Genomic DNA, 13,853 nt, shown 5'->3' with positions numbered 1-13,853 from the left:
TTTAGGGCAAAAAATTCCAGGCCTTGGAGTCTAGACAGATGAAAGAACAGCCACCAATGGCGGGACAAAGGCATTCGGGGATGCACACCTCCTGACTTGGATGTATAGTGCCATTTCTTCATCATCACTGGAATCTGTTACTTAACACCATTGTGAGAGTTCCATCAACACAAGGCCTGCAAAGGTTCAAGAAGGTCCATGCCACCATCTGAAGGCATCTAGGGATGGACTATAAATGAGGGTTGGCTAGTGTTTGCTAATGCTGCTGAGGAGGGTTTAAATTAATATGGAAAGGGGATGGGAATCTATGTAGGGAGGCAGGTGGAAGTAAAATGGGGGCAGAAGCAAAAGGTCGAAAGAAGATAAGGAAAGGTGGAGGGCAGAGAAATCAAAGGCAAAAATCAAAAAGAGCCACATTACAACATAATTCTAAAAGAACAAAGAGTGTTAAAAAAACAAGCTTGATGGCTCTGTGTCTCAATGCGAGGAGCATTCGTAATACGGTGGATGAATTAACTGTGCAGATAGCTGTTAACGGATATGATGTAATTGGGATAACGGAGACATGGCTCCAGGGTGACCAAGGCTGAGAACTCAACATCCAGGGGTATTCAATATTCAGGAAGGATAGAAAGAAAAGGAGGTGGGGTAGCATTGCTGGTTAAAGAGGAGATTAACGCAATAGTAAGGAAGTTCATTAGCTTGGATGATGCCGAAACTGTACGGGTAGAGCTGCGAAACACCAAAGGGTAGAAAACGTTAGTGGGAGTTGTGTACAGACCACCAAACAGTAGTAGTGAGGTTGGGGATGGCATTAAACAGGAAATTAGGGATGTGTGCAATAAAGGTACAGCAGTTATCATGGGTGACTTTAATCTACATATAGATTGGGCTAACCAAACTGGTAGCAACACAGTGGAGGAGGATTTCCTGGAGTGTATAAGGGATGGTTTTCCAAACCAATATGTCGAGGAACCAACTAGAGAGCAGGCCATCCTAGACTGGGTCTTGTGTAATAAGAGAGGATTAATTAGCAATCTTGTTGTGCAAGGCCCCTGGGGAAGAGTGACCATAATATGGTAGACTTCTTCATTTAAATGGAGAGTGACACAGTTAATTCAGAGACTAGGGTCCTGAACTTAAAGAAAGGTAACTTCGATGGTATGAGACGTGAATTGGCTAGGATAGACTGGCGAATTATACTTAAAGGGTTGACGGTGGATAGGCAATGGCAGATATTTAAAGATCACATGGATGAACTTGAACAATTGTACATCCCTGTCTGGCATAAAAATAAAACGGAGAATGTGGCTGAACCATGGCTAACAAGGGAAATTAAGGATAGTGTTAAATCCAAGGAAGAGGTATATAAATTGGCCAGAAAAAGCAGCAAACCTGAGGACTGGGAGAAATTGAGAATTCAGCAAAGGAGGACAAAGGGTTTAATTAGGAGGAGGAAAATAGAGTATGAGAGTAAGCTTGCAGGGAACATAAAAACGGACTGCAAATGCTTCTATAGATATGTGAAGAGAAAATGATTAGTGAAGACAAATGTAGGTCTATTGGAGTCAGAATCAGGTGAATTTATAAAAGGAAACAAAGAAATGGCAGACCAATTGAAGAATTCTGTCTTCACTCAGGAAGACAAAAATAAACTTCCAGAAATACTAGGGGACCGAGGGTCTTGCAAGAAGGAGGAACTGAAGGAAATTCTTATTAGTCAGGAAATTGTGTTAGGGCAATTGATGGGATTGAAGGCCGATAAATCCCCGGGGCCTGATAGTCTGCATCCCAGAGTACTTAAGGAAGTGGCCCTAGAAATAGTGGACGCATTGGTGGTCATTTTCCAACATTCTGTAGACTCTGGATCAGTTCCTATGGACTGGAGGGTAGCTAATGTAACCCCACTTTTTAAAAAAGGAGGGAGAGAGAAAGTGGGTAATTATAGACCGGTTAGCCTGACATCAGTGGTGGGTAAAATATAGGAATCAATTATTGAGGATGAAATAGCAAGGCATTTGGAAAGCAGTGACAGGATCGGTCCAAGTCAGCATGCATTTATGAAGAGGAAATCATGCTTGACAAATCTTCTAGAATTTTTTGAGGATGTAACTAGTAGAGTGGACAAGGAAGAACCAGTGGATGTGGTATATTTGGACTTTTTAAAAGGCTTTTGTCTAGGTCCCACACGAGATTAGTGTGCAAAATTAAAAGCACATGGTATTGGGGGTAATGTATTGACGTGGATAGAGAACTGGTTGGCAGACAGGAAGCAAAGAGTAGGAATAAATGGGTCCTTTTCAGAATGGCAGGCAGTGACTAGTGGGGTATCGCAAGGTTCAGTGCTGGGACCCCAGCTATTTACAATATACATTAATGATTTGGACGAAGGAATTGAGTGTAATATCTCCAAGTTTGCAGATGACACTAAGCTGGGTAGCAGTGCGAGCTGTGCGGAGGATGCTAAGAGGCTGCAGGGTGACTTGGACAGGTTATGTGAGTGGGCAAAAACATGGCAGATGAATGTGAGGTTATCCACTTTGGTGGCAAAAACAGGGAGGCAGAATATTATCTGAATGGTGACAGATTAGGAAAAGGGGAGATGCAACGAGACTTGGGTGTCATGGTACATCAGTCATTGAAAGTTGGCATGTAGGTACAGCAGGCAGTGAAGAAGGCAAATGGCATGTTGGCCTTCATAGCGAGAGGACTTGAGTATAGGAGCAGGGAGGTCTTGCTGCAGTTGTACAGGGCCTTGGTGAGGCCACACCTTGAATATTGTGTACAGTTTTAGTCTCCTAATCTGAGGAAGGACATTCTTGCTATTGAGGGAGTGCAGCGAAAGTTCGCCAGATTGATTCCCGGGATGGCAGACCTGACATATGAAGAAAGACTGGATCGACTGGGCTTATATTCACTGGAATTTAGAAGAATGAGTGGGGATCTCATAGAAACATATAAAATTCTGACGGGATTGGACAGGTTAGATGCAGGAAGAATGTTCCCGATGTTGGGGAAGTCCAGAACCAGGGGTCACAGTCTAAGGATAAGGGGTAAGCCATTTAGGACCGGGATGAGGAGAAACTTCTTCACTCAGAGAATTGTGAACCTGTGGAATTCTCTACCACAGAAAGTTGTTGAAGCCAGTTCGTTAGATATATTCAAAAGGGAGTTAGATGTGGCCCTTATGGCTAAAGGGATCAAGGGGTATGGAGAGAAAGCAGGAATGGGGTACTGAAGTTGCATGATTAGCCATGATGATATTGAATGGTGGTGTAGGCTCGAAGGGCCAAATGGCCGACTCCTGCACCTATTTTATATGTTTCTATGAGCAAATTTAAAAAACATCGGAATCTCCACATACCACAACAGCACTTTCATTTGGCAAAATACTGTTGACACAAAGTATATGGGTAAAATGGCCTCTAGGTATTTTAAGCAGAAGCAATGATACAATTCTACAACAGTGGCAGCTCCCAGAATAATACTTAGGATAGAAAATGTGTAGAAAATTCACACAATCGAGGTTGTCTTAGTATAACATGAGTGAGAACAGCCTGAAATGTTATCATAAGAATTAGGAACAGGAGTAGGCCATCTAGCCCCTCGAGCCTGCTCCGCCATTCAATAAGATCATGGCTGATCTGGCCGTGGACTCAGCTCCACTTAACCGCCCTCTCCCCGTAACCCTTAATTCCCTTATTGGTTAAAAATCTATCTATCTGTGACTTGAATACATTCAATGAGCTAGCCTCAACTGCTTCCTTGGGCAGAGAATTCCACAGATTCACAACCCTCTGGGAGAAGAAATTCCTTCTCAACTCGGTTTTAAATTGGCTCCCCCATATTTTGAGGCTGTGCCCCCTAGTTCTAGTCTCCCCGACCAGTGGAAACAACCACTCTGCCTCTATCTTGTCTATCCCTTTCATTATTTTAAATGTTTCTATAAGATCACCCCTCATCCTTCTGAACTCCAACGAGTAAAGACTCAGTCTACTCAATCTATCATCATAAGGTAACCCCCTCATCTCCGGAATCAGCCTAGTGAATCGTCTCTGTACCCCCTCCAAAGCCAGTATATCCTTCCTTAAGTAAGGTGACCAAAACTGCACGCAGTACTCCAGGTGCGGCCTTACCAATACCCTATACAGTTGCAGCAGGACCTCCCTGCTTTTGTACTCCATCCCTCTCGCAATGAAGGCCAACATTCCATTCGCCTTCCTGATTATCTGCTGCACCTGCAAACTAACTTTTTGGGATTCATGCACAAGGACGCCGTTTGCGTGGAGCCTTTCCTGCGCCTCTTGCGGACGAGGTTGACGGGACTGGCTCTGCAAGGGCCGGGCGTGGAGGTCGTCCTCTCGGCTTACGCCGATGACGTGCTCCTCGCGGTAGAGGATCCCGCTGACCTGCGGAGGATGCGTGAGTGCCAGGAGATTTACTCGGCCGCGTCCTCCGCCAGGATCAACTGGGAGAAATGTTCCGGACTCCTGGTGGGTCAGTGGCGGGTGGACTCCCTGCCGGAGGAGCTCAGGCCTTTTGCCTGGAGCACGACCCATCTCCTCTATCTGGGAGTCTACCTTAGCCCCGACGAGGGAGCCTGGCCGGCGAACTGGCAGGAGCTGGAGGCCAAGGTCGCCGCTCGCCTAGGGCGCTGGACAGGACTGCTCCGAGTGCTGTCCTACAGGGGTCGAGCGCTAGTCATAAACCAGCTGGTGGCCACAATGTTGTGGTACCGGCTGGTCACTTTGACCCCTCCCCCTGCGTTTGTCGCCAAGATACAGAAGAAGCTGGTGGACTTCTTCTGGAACAACAGGAAGCACTGGGTCTCTGCCGCGGTCCTGAGTCTCCCGCTTGAGGAGGGCGGTCAGTCGTTGGTGTGCGTCAGCGCCCAGCTCGCGACTTTCCGTCTTCAGTCCCTGCAGAGATACTTTTACGTCGAGCCCCCTCCTAGGTGGTGTGCTCTGGCGAGGTATTTCTTCCGCCAGCAGCTCGACCTCAATTATGACACGCAGCTCCTGTTTGTGAACTTGGGGGGTGCCAGGACCGCCCTCCGGGAGCTGCCTGTCTTTTACAGGGAACTCATCAGGGTCTGGAACAAAGTCTCCACCAAGCGCAGCTCTCCGCCGGCTGGAGTGGCGGCCGTCCTGCAGGAGCCGCTGCTCGGGAATCCGTACCTCCACGGCCGAGGTTTCATATGGCGGTCGGAAGAGAGGGCTGTGGCTGGTGAGGTGACCAGGGTCAGGGACCTGCTCGATGGCGGAGGAGCGGGCTGGATGGCGCCAGACACGCTGGCGCGGCGCCTTAATTCTGCCAACGTCCGCCACGCGGCCGATGCCATCGAGTCGCTAAAAACAGCTCTGGGCCCTGACTCCGTTAGGTGCATCAAGGAGGCTCAGGCACGTGGGGAGATCCCGTCCGAACTGACCCCCGTCCGGACGGAATTCCTCATCGGCGCCAAACCCCGGAACCTCCCTCGGGGGCCGGCGCCTCACAACTTGAGCCGCCTCGGGGAAATCCCCTCCGTGCCTTTCAGTTCCGCGCGGAGGGGTTTCCTGTACGGGCTGCTCCTGCACACCCTCAACTTTGCCATCCTCGCCGGCCGTCCGGACACGCCATGGCGTACCATCTTGCCGTCCGGAGGAGGCGGGGGTCCCCGATGGAGGGCCCTCTACGCAGGGGTCCTCCCACTATTCATCGGGGACTTGGCCTGGAGGGTGGTGCACGGAGCAGTGCCGTGCAACAAATTTTTAAGCCGGTTCACGGACTCCCAGGCCGCCTGCAATTTCTGCGGTCTGGAAGAGTCCGTGTTCCATGTTTTTATGGAATGCACAAGGTTGCAGCCCCTGTTTTATTATTTGAAGGGGCTGCTCCTGAAATTCTGGCTGCACTTCAGTCCCACTCTCCTGATCTTTGGGCACCCTGTGCGGAGGGGAGCGGGTAGGTCCGAAGGCCTCCTCGTAGGACTGCTCCTGGGCACGGCCAAGGGTGCCATCAGCCGGTCCAGGCAGCGGGCGGTCGAGGGGGTCGTTCAACCTGACTGCCTGCCTCTCTTCCGCTCTTACATCCGGTCCAGGGTGTCCTTGGAGATGGAGCACGCGGTGTCCACCGGTACGCTCGCGGCCTTCCGCGAGAGGTGGGCACCGGAGGGACTGGAGTGCATCATCACGCCCGGCAACCAAATTTTAATTTGATTTTACGTTTTAAAGTTTAATTTGTTTTAATTGCCGGTGCTTTTAGTGTCCCCCTCTCCTTTTATAGGGGGCACTGGAATAAGGAAAAATTTGATTTTAGTGCCCAAAAAAAAAAAAAAAAACACAAAAAAAACAAAAAAAAGGGCCTTGTAAATGTCTTGTGTGTGTCATCCAGGTCGGGTGGCACGGATACATGTTTTATGTTTTGCAGGTTAACTCAAAAGAGTTTCATGCACAAGGACCCCCAGGTCCCTCTGCATCTCAGCATGTTGTAATTTCTCCCCATTCAAATAATATTCCCTTTTACTGTTTTTTTTTCCCAAGGTGGATGACCTCACACTTTCTGACATTGTATTCCATCTGCCAAAGCCCATTCGCTTAACCTATCCAAATCTCTTTGCAGCCTCTCTGTGTCCTCTACACAACCCGCTTTCCCACTAATCTTAGTGTCATCTGCAAATTTTGTTACACTACACTCTTTCCCCTCTTCCAGGTCATCTATGTATATTGTAAACAGTTGTGGTCCCAGCACCGATCCCTGAGGCACACCACTAACCACTGATTTCCAACCCGAAAAGGACCCATTTATCCCGACTCTCTGCTTTCTGTTCGCCAGCCAATTCTCTATCCATGCTAATACATTTCCTCTGACTCCGCGTACCTCTATCTTCTGCAGTAACCTTTTGTGTGGCACCTTATCGAATGCCTTTTGGAAATCTAAATACACCACATCCATCGGTACACCTCTATCCACCATGCTCGTTATATCCTCAAAGAATTGCAGTAAATTATCGCAACGTAAGTCTGCAGGTGTAAAATGGGTGCAGCGAGGCCCAATTTTGAGGACTGGCATTCCATGAAGACACCTGAAAACTGTCCAGCCTGAAATTGGGTCAGGCCCTTTTTCAAGCAGTTGCCTAAAATAGGCATTGTGCCCCCTGCATGTGCTCATGAGGGGGGTTACCACCACACCTCTGGTGAAGTTACGGCGCAGAGTGGGAGCAGCCCCAAGCAAATACCCAGCCATTCCTACTGTGATCAGTGCTCCTCTGAACTTCCCTTTCTTGTTCCTCTTAAACTCAAATTATGCCATCCTGTACTCTCCTCCTTCTCCCTGCAATCTTATCATGTCGAAATCAAGGCATCCCAATGTCTCCCTCTCGAATTATTTGTTTTTATCCCAGACCTCAAAGGTGTGGAAATTCTTCTCTTCCTCAGGCTTGCTTTCCTCCCACAAACTTAAAGCTTTTGAAACCACACTTGGCACCAACGGATCACTAAGTATTATTTACATCATCTCTTTCTTCACTCTTGTCAACAGGGAAATGGCAGAGACTTTGAACAAATATTTTGTATCGGTCTTCACGGTAGAAGACACTAAAAACATCCCAATAGGGGATAATCAAGGGGTCAAAGGGGGAGAGCAACTTAATACAATCACTATCACACAAGTAGTACTCGGTCAAGTCCCCGGGACTGATGGCTTGTATCCTCGGGTCCTAAAAGAAGTGGCTGCAGAGATAGTGGATGTATTGGTTCCCTGGATTCTGGGGAAGTCCCAGCGGATTGGAAAACCACAAATGTAATGCCCCTATTTAAAAAAGGAGGCTGACAGAAAGCAGGAAACTATAGACCAGTTATCCTAACATCTGTCGTTGGGAAAGTGCTGGAGTCCATTATTAAGGAAGCAATAGCAGGACATTTAAAAAAGCATAATTCAATCAAGCAGTCAGCATGGTCTTATAAAAGGGAAATCATGTTTGACAAATTTTCTTTGAGGATGTAATGAGCAGGGTGGATAAGGGGGAACCAGTGGATGTGGTGTATTTGGATTTCCAGAAGGCATTCAATAAGGTGCCACATAAAAGGTTACTGCACACGATAAAAGTTCATGGGGTTGGGGGTAAGGGTAATATATTAGCATGGGTAGAGGATTGGCTAACTAACCGAAAACTGAGAGTCGGGATAAATGGGTAATTTTTCGGTTGGCAAATAGTAACTAGTGGGGTGCCACAGGGATCGGTGCTGGGGCCTCAACTATTTACAATCTATATTCATGACTTGGATGAAGGGACCGAGTGTAATGTAGCCAAGTCTGCTGATGGTACAAAGGTGGGAAAGCAAATTGTGAGGAGGACACACAAAATCTGCAAAGGGATATAAACAGCCTAAGTGAGTGGGAAAAAATTTGGCAGATAGAGTATAATGTAGGAAAATGTAAGGTTATCCACTTTGGCAGAAAAGCAAATTATAATTTAAATGGAGAAAAATTGCAAAGTGCTTCAGTACAAAGGGACCTGGGGGTCCTTGTGCCTGAAACACAAAAAGTTAGTATGCAGATACAGCAAGTAATCAGGAAGTCAAGTGAAATGTTGGCCTTTATTGCAAGGCGGATAGAGTATAAAATCAGAGAAGTCCTGCTAGAACTGTACAGGGTATTGGTGAGGCCACATCTGGAGTACTGCGTGCAGTTTTGGTCTCCGTATTTAAGGAAGGATATACTTGCATTGGAGACTGTTCAGAGAAGGTTCACAAGGTTGATTCTGGAGATGAGGGGATTAACTCATGAAGATAGGTGGAGTAGGTAGTGTTGTGTATCTGTAAAGCATGCATTCTCATGTTCCGCCAGTAGGGAGTGCATCCCATGAAGTGCCAAGGAATCCCAGCATCCCTTGGGAGCACTGTATATAAGCCGGCCCCTAAGGCCTGTTCCTCACTCTGGAGTGTATTAATAAAGACTGAGGTCACTGTTACTTTAACCTCCCTGTGTGCCGTCTCATCTGTGTTAGGAACACAATAACTGGCGACGAATATACGAATCCAACGCAAACTGTGGGCATCCTGGAGAAGTTCTCGGAGGGTGAGGACTGGGAAGCCTATGTCTAATGGCTAGACCAGTACTTTGTAGCCAACGAGCTGGACAGAGAAGGAAGCGCTGCAAAAAGGAGAGCGGTCCTCCTCACGGTACCGACCTACAGCCTCATGAAGAATCTTCTGGCTCCGGTGAAACCCACAAATAAGTCGTATGAGGAGCTGTGTTCACTGGTTCGAAAGCATCTTAACCCAAGGGAGAGCGTGCTGATGGCGAAGTATCGGTTCTACACGTGCCAGCAATCTGAAAATCAGGAAGTGGTGAGCTACGTCGCCGAGCTAAGGCGACTTGCAGGACAATGTGAGTTTGATGGCTGCCTGGAGCAAATGCTCAGAGACCTTTTTGTACTGGGCATTGGCCACGAGACCATCCTACGAAAACCTTTGACTGTAGAGACACCGACCCTCAGTAAGGCCATTGCGACAGCACAGGCGTTTATGTCCACCAGTGATAACGCCAAACAAATCTCTCAGCACACAAGTGCTAGCAATGTTCATAAATTAACTGGAACTGTGTTTGCGAGCAGAAATGTACAGGGCAGAAACCACGAGTCTGCAACTGCCAGCTGGCCTCAGGGTGACCCAGATTACTGAGTCCCCAACAAAGGATGAATGCAAGGCAATTCACACCTTGTTGGCGTTGTGGAGGCTTCCATTCAGCCTATTCATGCCACTTCAAAGGGTATGTTTGCAAGAGCTGTGGAACAATGGGGCACCTCCAACGAGCTTGCGGACGAGCTGCAAGCTCTGCAAAACCTGCTAACCACCACGTGGCAGAGGAAGATGGGTCCATGGTGGATCAAAACAATTTCGAGCCTCAGAGAGAGGAGGCAGATGCTGAAGTACACGGGGTGCACACATTTTTGACTAAATGTCCACCTATAATGCTAAACATAAAACTGAATGGCTTACCCATAGCCATGGAACTGGACACTGGTGTTAGCCAATCCATCATGAGTAAAAAGATGTTTGAGAGACTGGTGCAACAAGGCACTCAGACCAGCCCTGAGTACCATCCACATGAAATGGAGAACGTACACCAAAGAGCTTATCACTGTCCTGGGCAGCGCCATGGTCAAGGTCATCTACAAGGGCAAGGTCCACGAACTGCCACTCTGGATTGTCCCGGGCGATGGCCACACACTGCTTAGAAGGAGCTGGTTGGGCAAAATCCGCTGGAACTGGGATGATATCCAAGCGCTATCACATGTCGATGAGGCCTCATGTACTCAGGTTCTGAACAAATTTCTTTCCCTTTTTGAGCCAGGCATTGGAAACTTTTCCGGGGCAAAGGTGCGGATCCACTTGGTCCCAGAGGCACGACCCATTCACCACAAAGCGCAAGCGGTACCTCACATGATGAGGGAGAGAGTGGAAATCGAGCTGGACAGGCTGCCACGCGAGGGCGTCATCTCCCCAGTGGAATTCAGCGAGTGGGCCAGCCCGATTGTTCCAGTACTCAAAAGTGATGGCACAGTCAGGATTTGTGGCGATTATAAAGTAACTATTAATCGTTTCTCGCTACAGGACCAATACCCGCTACTTAAGGCAGATGACCTATTTGCGACACTGGCAGGAGGCAAGACATTTACCAAGCTCGACCTGACTTCGGCCTACATGACGCAGGAGCTGGAGGAGTCTTCGAAGGGCCACACATTGCATCAACACGCACAAGGGACTATTCATCTATAACAGATGCCCGTTTGGAATTCGGACGGCTGCAGCGATCTTCCAGAGAAACATGGAGAGCCTACTCAAGTCGGTACCGCACACGGTGGTTTTTCAGGACAACATATTGGTCACGGGTCGGGACACTGTCGAGCACCTACAAAACCTGGAGGAGGTCCTCCAGCGACTGGATCGCGTAGGGCTACGGCTGAAGAGGTCGAAATGCGTCTTCATGGCAACAGAAGTGGGGTTTTTGGGGAGAAAGATCGCAGCGGACGGCATTCGGCCCACAGACGTCATGACAGAGGCTATCAGGAATGCGCCCAGGCCACAGAACGTCACGGAGCTGCGGTCGTTCCTGGGACTCCTCGACTATTTTGGTAACTTCCTACCGGGGTTAAGCACCCTCTTAGAGCCCCTACATGTGTTATTGCGTAAAGATGAGAACTGTGTATGGGGGGAAAAAAACAAGTAATTGCTTTTGAGAAATCCAGAAACATTTTATGCTCCAACAAGCTGCTTGTATTGTATAATCCGTGTAAAAGACTTGTGCTAGCATGTGATGTGTCGTCTGGTATGTATTACAACAAGCTCACGTTGCGGGGAAGTTGCAACCTGTCGCCTATGCCTCCAGGAGCTTGTCTAAGGCCGAGAGGGCCTACAGGATGATTGAGAAAGAGGCATTAGCGTGTGTGTTCGGGGTAAAGAAAATGCATCAGTACCTGTTTGGCCTCAAATTTGAGCTGGAAACTGATCACAAGCCCCTCATATCCCTGTTCGCTGAAAACAAGTGGATAAATACTAATGCCTCAACCCGCATACAAAGGTGGGTACTCGCGCTATCAGCATACAACTATACCATCCGCCACAGGCCAGGCACCGAGAACTGTGCGGATGCTCTCAGTCGGCTACCATTGCCCACCACGGAGGTAGAAATGGCGCAGCCTACAAACTTGTTGATGGTGGCGCAGCCCGCAGACTTGTTGATGGTCATGGAAGCGTTTGAAAATGATAAATCAGCTGTCCCGGCCTGCCAGATTAGGACTTGGACCAGCCAAGATCCTCTGCTGTCCCTAGTAAAAAACTGTGTACTGCATGGGAGCTGGGCCAGCATCCCCGTTGAAATGCAAGAGCTAATCAAGCCGTTCCAGCGGCAAAAAGACGAGCTGCCCATTCAGGCAGACTGCCTGTTGTGGGGTAACCGCATAGTGCTACCCCAAAAGGGCAGGGAGACGTTCATCTCGGATCTCCACAGCACATAACCGGGTATAGTAATGATGAAAGCAATAGCCAGACCCCACGTGTGGTGGCCCGGAATCGACTCTGACTTAGAGTCCTGTCTACGGCAATGCAGCGTGTGTACTCAGTTGAGCAACGCGCCCAGAGAGGCACCACTAAGTTTGTGGTCCTGGCCCTCCAGACCATGGTCGAGGATCCATGACGACTATGTGGGCCCGTTTCTCGGTAAAATGTTCCTGGTGGTGGTGGATGCTTTTTCAAAATGGATTGAATGTGAAATAATGTCGGGAAGCACCGCCACCGCCACCATTGAAAGCCTGAGGACCATGTTTGCCACCTACGGCCTGCCTGACATACTGGTCAGTGACAACGGGCCATGTTTCACTCGTGCCAAATTTAAAGAATTCATGAAACGCAATGGGATCAAACATGTCACCTCAGCCCCATTTAAACCAGCCTCCAATGGGTGGGCAGAGCGGGCAGTACAAACCATCAAACAGAGCCTTAAATGAGTCACAGAAGGCTCACTCCAAACCCGCCCGTCCCGAGTACTGCTCAGCTACCGCACGAGACCCCACTCACTCACAGGGGTGCCCCTGGCTGAGCTACTCATGAAAAGGACACTTAAAACCAGACTCTCGCTGGTTCACCCCAACCTGCATGATCAGATAGAGAGCAGGCAGCAGCAACAAAATGTAAATGATGGTCGCGCCACTGTGTCACGGGAAATTGATCTGAATGACCCTGTGTATGTGCTAAACTATGGACATGGTCCCAAATGGATCGCGGGCACAGTGATAGCTAAAGATGGGAGTAGGGTGTTTGTAGTCCATCTAGACAATGGACAAATTTGCAGAAAGCATCTGGACCAAATGAGGCTGTGGTTCACAGACTGCCCTGAACAACTCACAGCAGACACCACCTTTTTCAAGCCCACAACACACATCCAAAGGATCAACGATACCACCCCGGACCAGGAAATCGAACCCATCACACCCAACAGCCCAGCAAGGCCAGGCTCACCCAGCAGCCCTGAAGGGCCAACAACACGCCAGCCCAGCGAGGGCACAGCCAACACACCAGAACAGACATTTGTACCGAGGCGGTCCACCAGGGAAAGAAAGGCTCCCAACCGCCTCACCTTGTAAATAGTTTTCACTTTGACTTTGGGGGGGGGGAGTGATGTTGTGTATCTGTAAAGCATGCACTCCCATGTTCCACCACCAGGGAGCGCATCCCCTGAAGTCCCAAGGGATCCCAGCATCCCTTGGGAGCACTGTATATAAGCCGGCCCCTAAGGCCTGTTCCTGACTCTGGAGTGTCTTAATAAAGACTGAGGTCACTGTTAGTTTAATCTCCCTGTGTGCAGCCTCATCTGTGTTAGGAACACAATAGGTTGGGTCTGTACTCAATGGAGTTCAGAAGAATGAGAGGTGATCTTATTGAAACATATAAGATAATGAGGGGGCTCGGCAAGGTGGATGCTGAGAGGATATTTCCACTCATAGGGGAAACTAAAACTAGGGGACTGTCTCAGAATAAGAGGCCGCCCATTTAAAACTGAGATGAGGAGGAATTTCTTCTCTCAGAGGGTTGTAAATCTATGGAATTCTCTGCCCCAGAGAGGTGTCGAGGCTGGGTCATTGAATATATTTAAGGTGGAGAGAGACAGGTTTTTGAGCGATAAGGGAGTAAAGGGTTATGGGGAGCGGGCGGGGAGCTGAGTCCATGATCAGATCAGCCATGATCTTATTAAATGGCGGAGCAGGCTCGAGGGGTCAAATGCTCCCATTTCTTATGTTCTTGTGTTTTCTGGCTCCTTTACACAATGGGTCTTGATAAAAATACCCTGAAAATCTGCCCAGGTCCTTCTGGTGTCCC

General features: G+C 48.7%; 1 protein-coding gene across 4 annotated transcripts in view; it reads left to right on the top strand.

Moving 5' to 3' along the window:
* The window catches only part of bcar3 (BCAR3 adaptor protein, NSP family member), a 266,163-nt gene that overhangs the window by 131,809 nt on the left and 120,501 nt on the right, over positions 1-13,853 (top strand). The window lies entirely within an intron of this gene.

The sequence above is a fragment of the Pristiophorus japonicus genome, chromosome 8 (genome assembly GCF_044704955.1).
Source record: "Pristiophorus japonicus isolate sPriJap1 chromosome 8, sPriJap1.hap1, whole genome shotgun sequence".
Lineage (NCBI taxonomy): Eukaryota > Metazoa > Chordata > Chondrichthyes > Pristiophoridae > Pristiophorus > Pristiophorus japonicus.
This window is presented reverse-complemented; position numbering and strand designations above follow the sequence as displayed.